Source organism: Theropithecus gelada, chromosome 13 (genome assembly GCF_003255815.1).
Source record: "Theropithecus gelada isolate Dixy chromosome 13, Tgel_1.0, whole genome shotgun sequence".
In the NCBI taxonomy this organism is placed as follows: domain Eukaryota; kingdom Metazoa; phylum Chordata; class Mammalia; order Primates; family Cercopithecidae; genus Theropithecus; species Theropithecus gelada.
The window spans coordinates 9,632,471-9,644,301 of record NC_037681.1 but is presented as its reverse complement, the minus strand read 5'-3'; positions in this window follow the sequence as shown (position 1 = coordinate 9,644,301).

The following is an 11,831-nucleotide window of genomic DNA, read 5'->3' as shown; positions in this document are numbered from 1 at the left end:
AGAAAAGTTACCACTTCAAACTATACAATAGAGTGGTGTTTAGTATATGCACAAGGTCATGCAACAATCATCACCATCTAATTTTAGAGCATTTTCAGCACTCAAAAAAACTCCACTCTCATTAGTTTGCATGGTATATTTTTTTCCATCCTTTAATTTCTAACTTGATTTTGTCTTTGAATTTAAAGTGTGTCCCTTCGAAATATTCTACAGCACATAGTTAGAGCTTTGTCTTTCCATTCTGCCAATCTGCATTTTAATTGAAGTCTTTATTTATGTTTTAATGTAATTACTGATGAGATTTACATATGCCATTTTACTATTCATTTTCTATAGATATCTTATGTTTTCTTTGTTCCTCAGTTCCTCCAATACTGCCTCCTTCTGTGTTAAATAGATATTTTCTAGTGAACCATTGTAATGCCTTTGCCATTTCTTTTACTGTATATTTCTGAGTTATGTTCTTAATGGTTCCTCTGGGGAGTACTTTTAATAATTTATACCATTCTTGTTTGTATGACTATCAGTTTAATTTCCATTACATATAAAAATGCACTTATTTAGATTTCTTCCATCCCTTACTCACTGTCACAAAATGTATCCTTATATATTATTCCCATCAACTTAAGTGAATTAAACTAATCTAGGTCATTATCATTAACAAATATGTATTGATCATCCAGCAACAACTTGTATGCCTACATTTGCCTTTTAAATCATATTTAAAAATGGACTCACAAATAAAAATACATTTGTACTATCTTTAATATTTATCTATATAATAGTCTTTACTAATGCTCTTTATTTCCTCATGAGTATTCAAGTTACAATCTAAAGTTCTTTCATTTTGGCCTAAAGAACTCCTTTTAATATTTCTTGTACTGCAGTTTGACTAGCAATAAACTATTTCCATTATGGTTTTTAGGGAATTTCTTAATTCCTTTTTCATTGCTGTAATAGCTTTGCTCAATGCAGAATTCCTTTTTTGTCAGGATTTTGTTTGTTTCCTTTCAGTACAGTTAGTAAAGCAACTACTGCCTTTTGGCCTCCTGGCTTCTGCCATTTTCACTGACATCTTAGCAGAATCCAGATAGTTACACCTTCTATTTTTGTTTCTCTTTCTTGTGGTCTCTTTCCCTTTCTCATTTTTTCCCCAACACTTACCGCATTATTTTAGACCCAAAGTAAAACTTAGAATTGCTAAATGTGTACATACTCATAAAAAATGTGCATTCAAAACAATGCGAGCCCTAGAGAATTCTCAAAATCTTTGCTAGCCACAGTGAGAATTTTTAATGTCTACTGACAACTTCATATTCTAAGGTAACCAAATACCTAGATTCTGGCTGGGTCCCCTCTCTTCTATTTCTTCTCCTTATAGACTTCAGGCTGTTACCCCTCACTGTCTTCTAATCATTGTGAGAAAATGTGATCAATTATTCAATTCTCCAGCTTTTATCCAAAAATTCACCTCCAGGCTTCCTGTTACATATCCAAACTTACAAAAATAGGTATAGAAATAAAATGGCTTTTATTTAACATGATCTAATCCCCTTGGAGGCAATTATCAAGTTCATATTGGTCACCTCTTCCTTTAGCTGCTCATATTCATATTTCTGTACAAAAATTCCCATTGTTCTTCAACCTTACAAATAGCACATTTTGACTTTGTGATGGAGTACAATTCACTTGGTAGGTCACTTAACTTACTCCCCCAACTACACCATGCAACTTCTTCTGAGCAAGAAAAAGGTAGTCAACATTTGGTGGATGATCAACCAATAACTGTTAATGCTAATGACCTAGATTATGTTTAATTCACTGAATAAACAGTAAGTGCACACCAGGATTTACTGTTGGGGCTGAATGGTGCAAGAAGCCACTCTATCATGTCAGCAGTATTTACAAAAGAAGTAAATAAGATAACAATGGGATACTTGTTAAAAATTCAATTAGCTTGATGCAAAGTGTCCAAGCCATTGAACAATGTTCTAGTTCCTAGTCATCCTCTTTATTCACCTAGAAATGCTAGGTATGACTTTGCCTTTCTTATGCTGCTATAGTTTGAATGTCTTTGCCAAAACTCATGTTGAAATTTAATTGCCAATGTAACAGTATTAAGAAATGGGATATTTAAGAGGTGATTAGGTCATGAGGGCAGTGGCTTAACGCCACTATCATGGGAGTGGGTTACTCATCATGGGAGTTTAGCCACCGTTTTCTCTTTGTCTCACATGTGTACTGTACTTCCTTGCCATGTGATTCTGTCATGGGATGACCCTTGCCAGATGCCAGTGCCATACTCTTGGACTTGGTCACCATGCAGAATCAGGAGCCAAATTTTCTTAATAAATTCCTTAGTCCGTGATATTTTTCATAAATTACCCAGTATGTTGTAGCAGCAGCAGAATGGACTAAAATTGCCATCAAGAGTGGAGTTGTTGGTATAACAAATATTTGAGAATATGGGAATACGACTTTGGAACTCAGTAATGGGTAGAGGCTGGAAAAATTTGAAGGAAAAGTCTAGAAAAAGCCTGGATAACCATGAACAAAAGCATTAAGGGTGATTCTGGTGAGGGCTCAAAAGAAGAGAAGAGCTGTATGGAAAGTCTGAATCATCTCATAGATTAAACATTACTGAAAATTGGAGTAAAGGTCATCCTTGTTACAAAGTAGCAAAGACCTTGGTTGAATTGTGCCTGAATTCTAAGACTTCATGAAAGGCAGAACTTAAGTGATTAACTAAGGTATCTGGTGGAAGAAATATATAAGCAGCAAAGCATTCAGTTGCTGCATGGTTACTTTTAACTGCCTATGGGGAGATATGAGAAGAAAGAAAAGTCTTAAAGATAAATTTATCATTAAAAAAGAAACAGGGGGGGGCGGAGCAAGATGGCCGAATAGGAACAGCTCCAGTCTCCAACTCCCAGCGCGAGCGACACAGAAGACTGGTGATTTCTGCATTTTCAACTGAGGTACTGGGTTCATCTCACTGGGGAGTGCTGGACGATCGGTGCTGGTCAGCTGCTGCAGCCCGACCAGCGAGAGCTGAAGCAGGTCGAGGCATCGCCTCACCTGGGAAGCGCAAGGGGGAAGGGAATCCCTTTTCCTAGCCAGGGGAACTGAGACACACAACACCTGGAAAATCGGGTAACTCCCACCCCAATATTGCGCTTTAAGCAAACAGGCACACCAGGAGATCATATCCCACACCTGGCCGGGAGGGTCCCACGCCCACGGAGCCTCCCTCATTGCTAGCACAGCAGTCTGTGATCTACCGGCAAGGCAGCAGCAAGGCTGGGGGAGGGGCGCCCGCCATTGCTGAGGCTTAAGTAGGTAAACAAAGCTGCTGGGAAGCTCCAACTGGGTGGAGCTCACAGCAGCTCAAGGAAACCTGCCTGTCTCTGTAGACTCCACCTCTGGGGACAGGGCACAGCTACACAACAACAACAACAACAACAAAAAAGCAGCAGAAACCTCTGCAGACGCAAATGACTCTGTCTGACAGCTTTGAAGAGAGCAGTGGATCTCCCAACACGGAGGTTGAGATCTGAGAAGGGACAGACTGCCTGCTCAAGTGGGTCCCTGACCCCTGAGTAGCCTAACTGGGAGACATCCCCCACTAGGGGCAGTCTGTCACCCCACACCTCACAGGGTGGAGTACACCCCTGAGAGGAAGCTTCCAAAGCAAGAATCAGACAGGTACACTCGCTGTTCAGAAATATTCTATCTTCTGCAGCCTCTGCTGCTGATACCCAGGCAAATAGGGTCTGGAGTGGACCTCAAGCAATCTCCAACAGACCTACAGCTGAGGGTCCTGACTGTTAGAAGGAAAACTATCAAACAGGAAGGACACCTACACCAAAACCCCATCAGTACATCACCATCATCAAAGACCAGAGGCAGATAAAACCACAAAGATGGGGAAAAAGCAGGGCAGAAAAGCTGGAAATTCAAAAAATAAGAGCACATCTCCCCCGGCAAAGGAGCGCAGCTCATCGCCAGCAACGGATCAAAGCTGGACGGAGAATGACTTTGACGAGATGAGAGAAGAAGGCTTCAGTCCATCAAATTTCTCAGAGCTAAAGGAGGAATTACGTACCCAGCACAAAGAAACTAAAAATCTTGAAAAAAAAGTGGAAGAATTGACGGCTAGAGTAATTAATGCAGAGAAGGTCATAAACGAAATGAAAGAGATGAAAACCATGACACGAGAAATACGTGACAAATGCACAAGCTTCAGTAACCGACTCGATCAACTGGAAGAAAGAGTATCAGCGATTGAGGATCAAATGAATGAAATGAAGCGAGAAGAGAAACCAAAAGAAAAAAGAAGAAAAAGAAATGAACAAAGCCTGCAAGAAGTATGGGATTATGTAAAAAGACCAAATCTACGTCTGATTGGGGTGCCTGAAAGTGAGGGAGAAAATGGAACCAAGTTGGAAAACACTCTTCAGGATATCATCCAGGAGAACTTCCCCAACCTAGTAGGGCAGGCCAACATTCAAATCCAGGAAATACAGAGAACGCCACAAAGATACTCCTCGAGAAGAGCAACTCCAAGACACATAATTGCCAGATTCACCAAAGTTGAAATGAAGGAAAAAATCTTAAGGGCAGCCAGAGAGAAAGGTCGGGTTACCCACAAAGGGAAGCCCATCAGACTAACAGCAGATCTCTCGGCAGAAACTCTCCAAGCCAGAAGAGAGTGGGGGCCAATATTCAACATTCTTAAAGAAAAGAATTTTAAACCCAGAATTTCATATCCAGCCAAACTAAGTTTCATAAGTGAAGGAGAAATAAAATCCTTTACAGATAAGCAAATGCTTAGAGATTTTGTCACCACTAGGCCTGCCTTACAAGAGACCCTGAAGGAAGCACTCAACATGGAAAGGAACAACCGGTACCAGCCATTGCCAAAACATGCCAAAATGTAAAGACCATCGAGGCTAGGAAGAAACTGCATCAACTAACGAGCAAAATAACCAGTTAATATCATAATGGCAGGATCAAGTTCACACATAACAATCTTAACCTTAAATGTAAATGGACTAAATGCTCCAATTAAAAGACACAGACTGGCAAACTGGATAAAGAGTCAAGACCCATCAGTCTGCTGTATTCAGGAGACCCATCTCACACGCAGAGACATACATAGGCTCAAAATAAAGGGATGGAGGAAGATTTACCAAGCAAATGGAGAACAAAAAAAAAAGCAGGGGTTGCAATACTAGTCTCTGATAAAACAGACTTTAAACCATCAAAGATCAAAAGAGACAAAGAAGGCCATTACATAATGGTCAAGGGATCAATTCAACAGGAAGAGCTAACTATCCTAAATATATATGCACCCAATACAGGAGCACCCAGATTCATAAAGCAAGTCCTTAGAGACTTACAAAGAGACTTAGACTCCCATACAATAATAATGGGAGACTTCAACACTCCACTGTCAACATTAGACAGATCAACAAGACAGAAAGTGAACAAGGATATCCAGGAATTGAACTCATCTCTGCAGCAAGCAGACCTAATAGACATCTATAGAACTCTCCACCCCAAATCAACAGAATATACATTCTTCTCAGCACCACATCATACTTACTCCAAAATTGACCATATAATTGGAAGTAAAGCACTCCTCAGCAAATGTACAAGAACAGAAATTATAACAAACTGTCTCTCAGACCACAGTGCAATCAAACTAGAACTCAGGACTAAGAAAGTCAATCAAAACCGCTCAACTACATGGAAACTGAACAACCTGCTCCTGAATGACTACTGGGTACATAATGAAATGAAGGCAGAAATAAAGATGTTCTTTGAAACCAATGAGAACAAAGATACAACATACCAGAATCTCTGGGACACATTTAAAGCACTGTGTAGAGGGAAATTTATAGCACTAAATGCCCACAAGAGAAAGCAGGAAAGATCAAAAATTGACACTCTAACATCGCAATTAAAAGAACTAGAGAAGCAGGCCGGGCGCGGTGGCTCAAGCCTGTAATCCCAGCACTTTGGGAGGCCGAGACGGGCGGATCACGAGGTCAGGAGATCGAGACCATCCTGGCGAACACAGTGAAACCCGTCTCTACTAAAAAATACAAAAAACTAGCCGGGCGAGGTGGCGGGCACCTGTGGTCCCAGCTACTCGGGAGGCTGAGGCAGGAGAATGGTGTAAGCCCGGGAGGCGGAGCTTGCAGTGAGCCGAGATCGTGCCACTGCACTCCAGCCTGGGCGACAGAGCCAGACTCCGTCTCAAAAAAAAAAAAAAAAAAAAAAAAAGAACTAGAGAAGCAAGAGCAAACACATTCGAAAGCTAGCAGAAGGCTAGAAATAACTAAGATCAGAGCAGAACTGAAGGAGATAGAGACACAAAAAACCCTCCAAAAAATCAATGAATCCAGGAGTTGGTTTTTTGAAAAGATCAACAAAATTGACAGACCACTAGCAAGACTAATAAAGAAGAAAAGAGAGAAGAATCAAATTGACGCAATTAAAAATGATAAAGGGGATATCACCACCGACCCCACAGAAATACAAACTACCATCAGAGAATACTATAAACACCTCTATGCAAATAAACTGGAAAACCTAGAAGAAATGGATAATTTCCTGGACACTTACACTCTTCCAAGACTAAACCAGGAAGAAGTTGAATCCCTGAATAGACCAATAGTAGGCTCTGAAATTGAGGCAATAATTAATAGCCTACCAACCAAAAAAAGTCCAGGACCAGATGGATTCACAGCTGAATTCTACCAGAGGTATAAGGAGGAGTTGGTACCATTCCTTCTGAAACTATTGCAATCAATAGAAAAAGAGGGAATCCTCCCTAACTAATTTTATGAGGCCAACATCATCCTGATACCAAAGCCTGGCAGAGACACAACAAAAAAAGAGAATTTTAGACCAATATCCCTGATGAACATCGATGCAAAAATCCTCAATAAAATACTGGCAAACCGGATTCAACAACACATCAAAAAGCTTATCCACCATGATCAAGTGGGCTTCATCCCTGGGATGCAAGGCTGGTTCAACATTCGCAAATCAATAAACATAATCCAGCATATAAACAGAACCAAAGACAAGAACCACATGATTATCTCAATAGATGCAGAAAAGGCTTTTGACAAAATTCAACAGCCCTTCATGCTAAAAACGCTCAATAAATTCGGTATTGATGAAACGTACCTCAAAATAATAAGAGCTATTTATGACAAACCCACAGCCAATATCATACTGAATGGGCAAAAACTGGAAAAATTCCCTTTGAAAACTGGCACAAGACAGGGATGCCCTCTCTCACCACTCCTATTCAACATAGTGTTGGAAGTTCTGGCTAGGGCAATCAGGCAAGAGAAAGAAATCAAGGGTATTCAGTTAGGAAAAGAAGAAGTCAAATTGTCCCTGTTTGCAGATGACATGATTGTATATTTAGAAAACCCTATTGTCTCAGCCCAAAATCTCCTTAAGCTGATAAGCAACTTCAGCAAAGTCTCAGGATACAAAATTAATGTGCAAAAATCACAAGCATTCTTATACACCAGTAACAGACAAACACAGAGCCAAATCATGAATGAACTTCCATTCACAATTGCTTCAAAGAGAATAAAATACCTAGGAATCCAACTTACAAGGGATGTAAAGGACCTCTTCAAGGAGAACTACAAACCACTGCTCAGTGAAATAAAAGAGGACACAAACAAATGGAAGAACATACCATGCTCATGGATAGGAAGAATCAATATCGTGAAAATGGCCATACTGCCCAAGGTAATTTATAGATTCAATGCCATCCCCATCAAGCTACCAATGAGTTTCTTCACAGAATTGGAAAAAACTGCTTTAAAGTTCATATGGAACCAAAAAAGAGCCCGCATCTCCAAGACAATCCTAAGTCAAAAGAACAAAGCTGGAGGCATCACGCTACCTGACTTCAAACTATACTACAAGGCTACAGTAACCAAAACAGCATGGTACTGGTACCAAAACAGAGATATAGACCAATGGAACAGAACAGAGTCCTCAGAAATAATACCACACATCTACAGCCATCTGATCTTTGACAAACCTGAGAGAAACAAGAAATGGGGAAAGGATTCCCTATTTAATAAATGGTGCTGGGAAAATTGGCTAGCCATAAGTAGAAAGCTGAAACTGGATCCTTTCCTTACTCCTTATACGAAAATTAATTCAAGATGGATTAGAGACTTAAATGTTAGACCTAATACCATAAAAATCCTAGAGGAAAACCTAGGTAGTACCATTCAGGACATAGGCATGGGCAAAGACTTCATGTCTAAAACACCAAAAGCAACGGCAGCAAAAGCCAAAATTGACAAATGGGATCTCATTAAACTAAAGAGCTTCTGCACAGCAAAAGAAACTACCATCAGAGTGAACAGGCAACCTACAGAATGGGAGAAAATTTTTGCAATCTACTCATCTGACAAAGGGCTAATATCCAGAACCTACAAAGAACTCCAACAAATTTACAAGAAAAAAACAAACAACCCCATCAAAAAGTGGGCAAAGGATATGAATAGACATTTCTCAAAAGAAGACATTCATACAGCCAACAAACACATGAAAAAATGCTCATCATCACTGGCCATCAGAGAAATGCAAATCAAAACCACAATGAGATACCATCTCACACCAGTTAGAATGGCGATCATTAAAAAGTCAGGAAACAACAGGTGCTGGAGAGGATGTGGAGAAATAGGAACACTTTTACACTGTTGGTGGGATTGTAAACTAGTTCAACCATTATGGAAAACAGTATGGCGATTCCTCAAGGATCTAGAACTAGATGTACCATATGACCCAGCCATCCCATTACTGGGTATATACCCAAAGGATTATAAATTATGCTGCTATAAAGACACATGCACACGTATGTTTATTGCAGCACTATTCACAATAGCAAAGACTTGGAATCAACCCAAATGTCCATCAGTGACAGATTGGATTAAGAAAATGTGGCACATATACACCATGGAATACTATGCAGCCATAAAAAAGGATGAGTTTGTGTCCTTTGTAGGGACATGGATGCAGCTGGAATCCATCATTCTTAGCAAACTATCACAAGAACAGAAAACCAAACACCGCATGTTCTCACTCATAGGTGGGAACTGAACAATGAGATCACTTGGACTCAGGAAGGGGAACATCACACACCGGGGCCTATCATGGGGAGGGGGGAGGGGGGAGGGATTGCATTGGGAGTTATACCTGATGTAAATGACGAGTTGCTGGGTGCAGCACAGCAACATGGCACAAGTATACATATGTAACAAACCTGCACGTTATGCACATGTACCCTACAACTTAAAGTATAATAATAATAAATAAATTAAAAAAAAAAAAAAAAAGAAACAGAATGGAAGGATTGGGAAAATGTGCAGTCTCTCCATCTAAGGAGTGAAAAAACATACTCTAAAAAGAACACTAAAGGTATGTCCAGCAGGCAGTTTGCTAAAGAGATTTTTAATATGGCTAGAAGAAATCCAGGTGCTATTCATTACGACAATGGGAGAAAGATTCTAAAGGCATTTTAGAGACCTCTGAGGCTGTCCCTACCTTCACAGGCCCAGAGCTCTAGGCGAGGACAATCATTTCAGGACATGAGCCCAAGGTGCTCTCCACAGTCTCATTGCTCAGGGCTGTCTTAGTGTGTCCAGAATTGGTGGATTCTTGGACTCGCTGACTTCAAGAATGAAGTCGCGGTCTCTCGCGGTGAGTGTTACAGGTCTTAAAGATGGTGTGTCTGGAGTTCCTTCCTTCAGATGTTCAGATATGTCTGCAGTTTCTTCCTTCTGGTGGGTTCGTGGTCTCGCTGGCTTCAGGAGTGAAGCCACAGACCTTTGGTGAGTGTTACAGCTCATAAAGGCTGCATGGACCCAAAGAGTGAGCAGCAGCAAGATTCATCATAAAGAGTGAAACAACAAACTTTCCACAATGTGGAAGGGAACCAGATTTGGTTGCCACTGCTGTGTTGGGCAGCCTGCTTTTATTCCCTTATCTGACCCCACCCATATCCTGCTGATTGGTCCATTTACAGAGAGCTGATTGATCTGTTTTACAGAGAGCTGATTGGTCCGTTTTGACAGAGTGCTGATTAGTGCATTTACAATCCCTGAACTAGACACAGAGTGCTGACAGGTGTGTTTGCAAACCTTGAGCTAGACACAGAATGCTGATTGGTGTATTTACAATCCCTTAGCTAGACATAAAGGTTCTCCAAGTCCCCACTAGATTAGCTAGATACAGAGTACTGATTGGTGTATTCACAAACCTTGAGCTAGACACAGGGTGCTGATTGGTGCGTTCACAATCCCTGAGCTAGACACAGAGTGCTGATTGGTGTATTTACAATCCCTTAGCTAGACATAAAGGTTCTCCAAGTCCCCACTAGACTCAAGAGACCAGCTGGCTTCACATACTGGATCCCGCACCGGGCTGCAGGCAGAGCTGCCCGCCAGTTCCATGCCATGTGCCTGTACTCCTCAGCCCTTGGGCAGTGATGGGGCTGGAGCCTTGGAGCAGGGGGCGGTGCCCGTCGGGGAGTCCTGCCCCGTATAGGAGCCCATCCTGGGGGTGGCAGGGGTGGGGGGTGAGCATGGCGGGCTGCAAGTGCCGAGCCCTGTGCTGCTGGGGGGCAGCTGAGGCCTGGCCAGAATTTGAGTATGGCGTGGGTGGGCTGTCAGCGCTGAGGGACCTGGTGCACCCTCACAGCTGCTGGCCCGGGTGCGAGCCCTTCACTGCCCTTGGCCAGTGGTGCCAGCCAGCTGCTTCGAGTGCGGTGCCTGCTGAGCCCGCACCCACCAGAACTCACGCTGACCTGTGAGCGCCGCCCTGCAGTCCTGGTTCTCACCCACGCCTCTCTCTCCACACCTCCCTGCAAGCAGAGGGAGCCAGCTCCAGACTCGGCCAACCCAGAGAGGGGCTCCCGCACTGCAGTGGTGGGCTGAAGGGCTCCTCAAGCACCACCAGAGTGGACGCTGAGGTCAAGGAGGTGCCCAGAGTGAGGGCTGCTAGCATGTTGTCACCTCTCATTAGGACTCTGCTGTCTGCATTCTGATGTAGCACTCCTCAGTCACCCCGGCCATCACTCAAGCAGCCCTAGATATAGCTTGACCCACCACTCCAGAAAGTACAAGCAGTAAGCCTTGTGGCATCCACAGTGTTAATTCTGTAGGTGTGCAGAATGCAAGCATTCTGGTGGCATGGTTTCCTCTACCTAGATTTTAAAGGATATTGCAGATAGCCTGGTGGCCAGGGCAGAAACCTCCTACCACAGTGTGTCCCAACTAAGGCAAAGCCTTATAGAGCTGTGGGAAAGAGGTCACCTCAAAGCCTCCAGAACTATAGAGTCACCAGCATCCAACACCAGCCTGGGAGAGCTGCAAGGACTGAGCTCAGCAAAGCCATGGAGCAAGGCTGCCTAAGCACCTGGGGACCCAATCCCATCCCAGTGTATCTATGAAGTGGGCTGTGGAGTCAAGAGAGACTATTCTCCAGCTTAAAGACTTAATGTTTCCCTGTTGGGTTTTAGAATTACCTGAGGCCATTTTTTTTTTTTTGGCGTATTTCTCATTTTTGCAATGAGAACGTCTATCCTATTCCTGTCCCACTATTGTATTCTAGAAGTCAATAACTTGTTTGACTTCACTGGCTTAAAACTGAAGGAAATTTGCCTCAAAATAAATTGTGCTTTGACTCGCATGTTGAATCTTTCTCCCATTGCCGTAATGAATAGCACCTGGATTTCTTCTATCCACATTAATCTCTTTAGCAAACTGTCTGTTGGACAT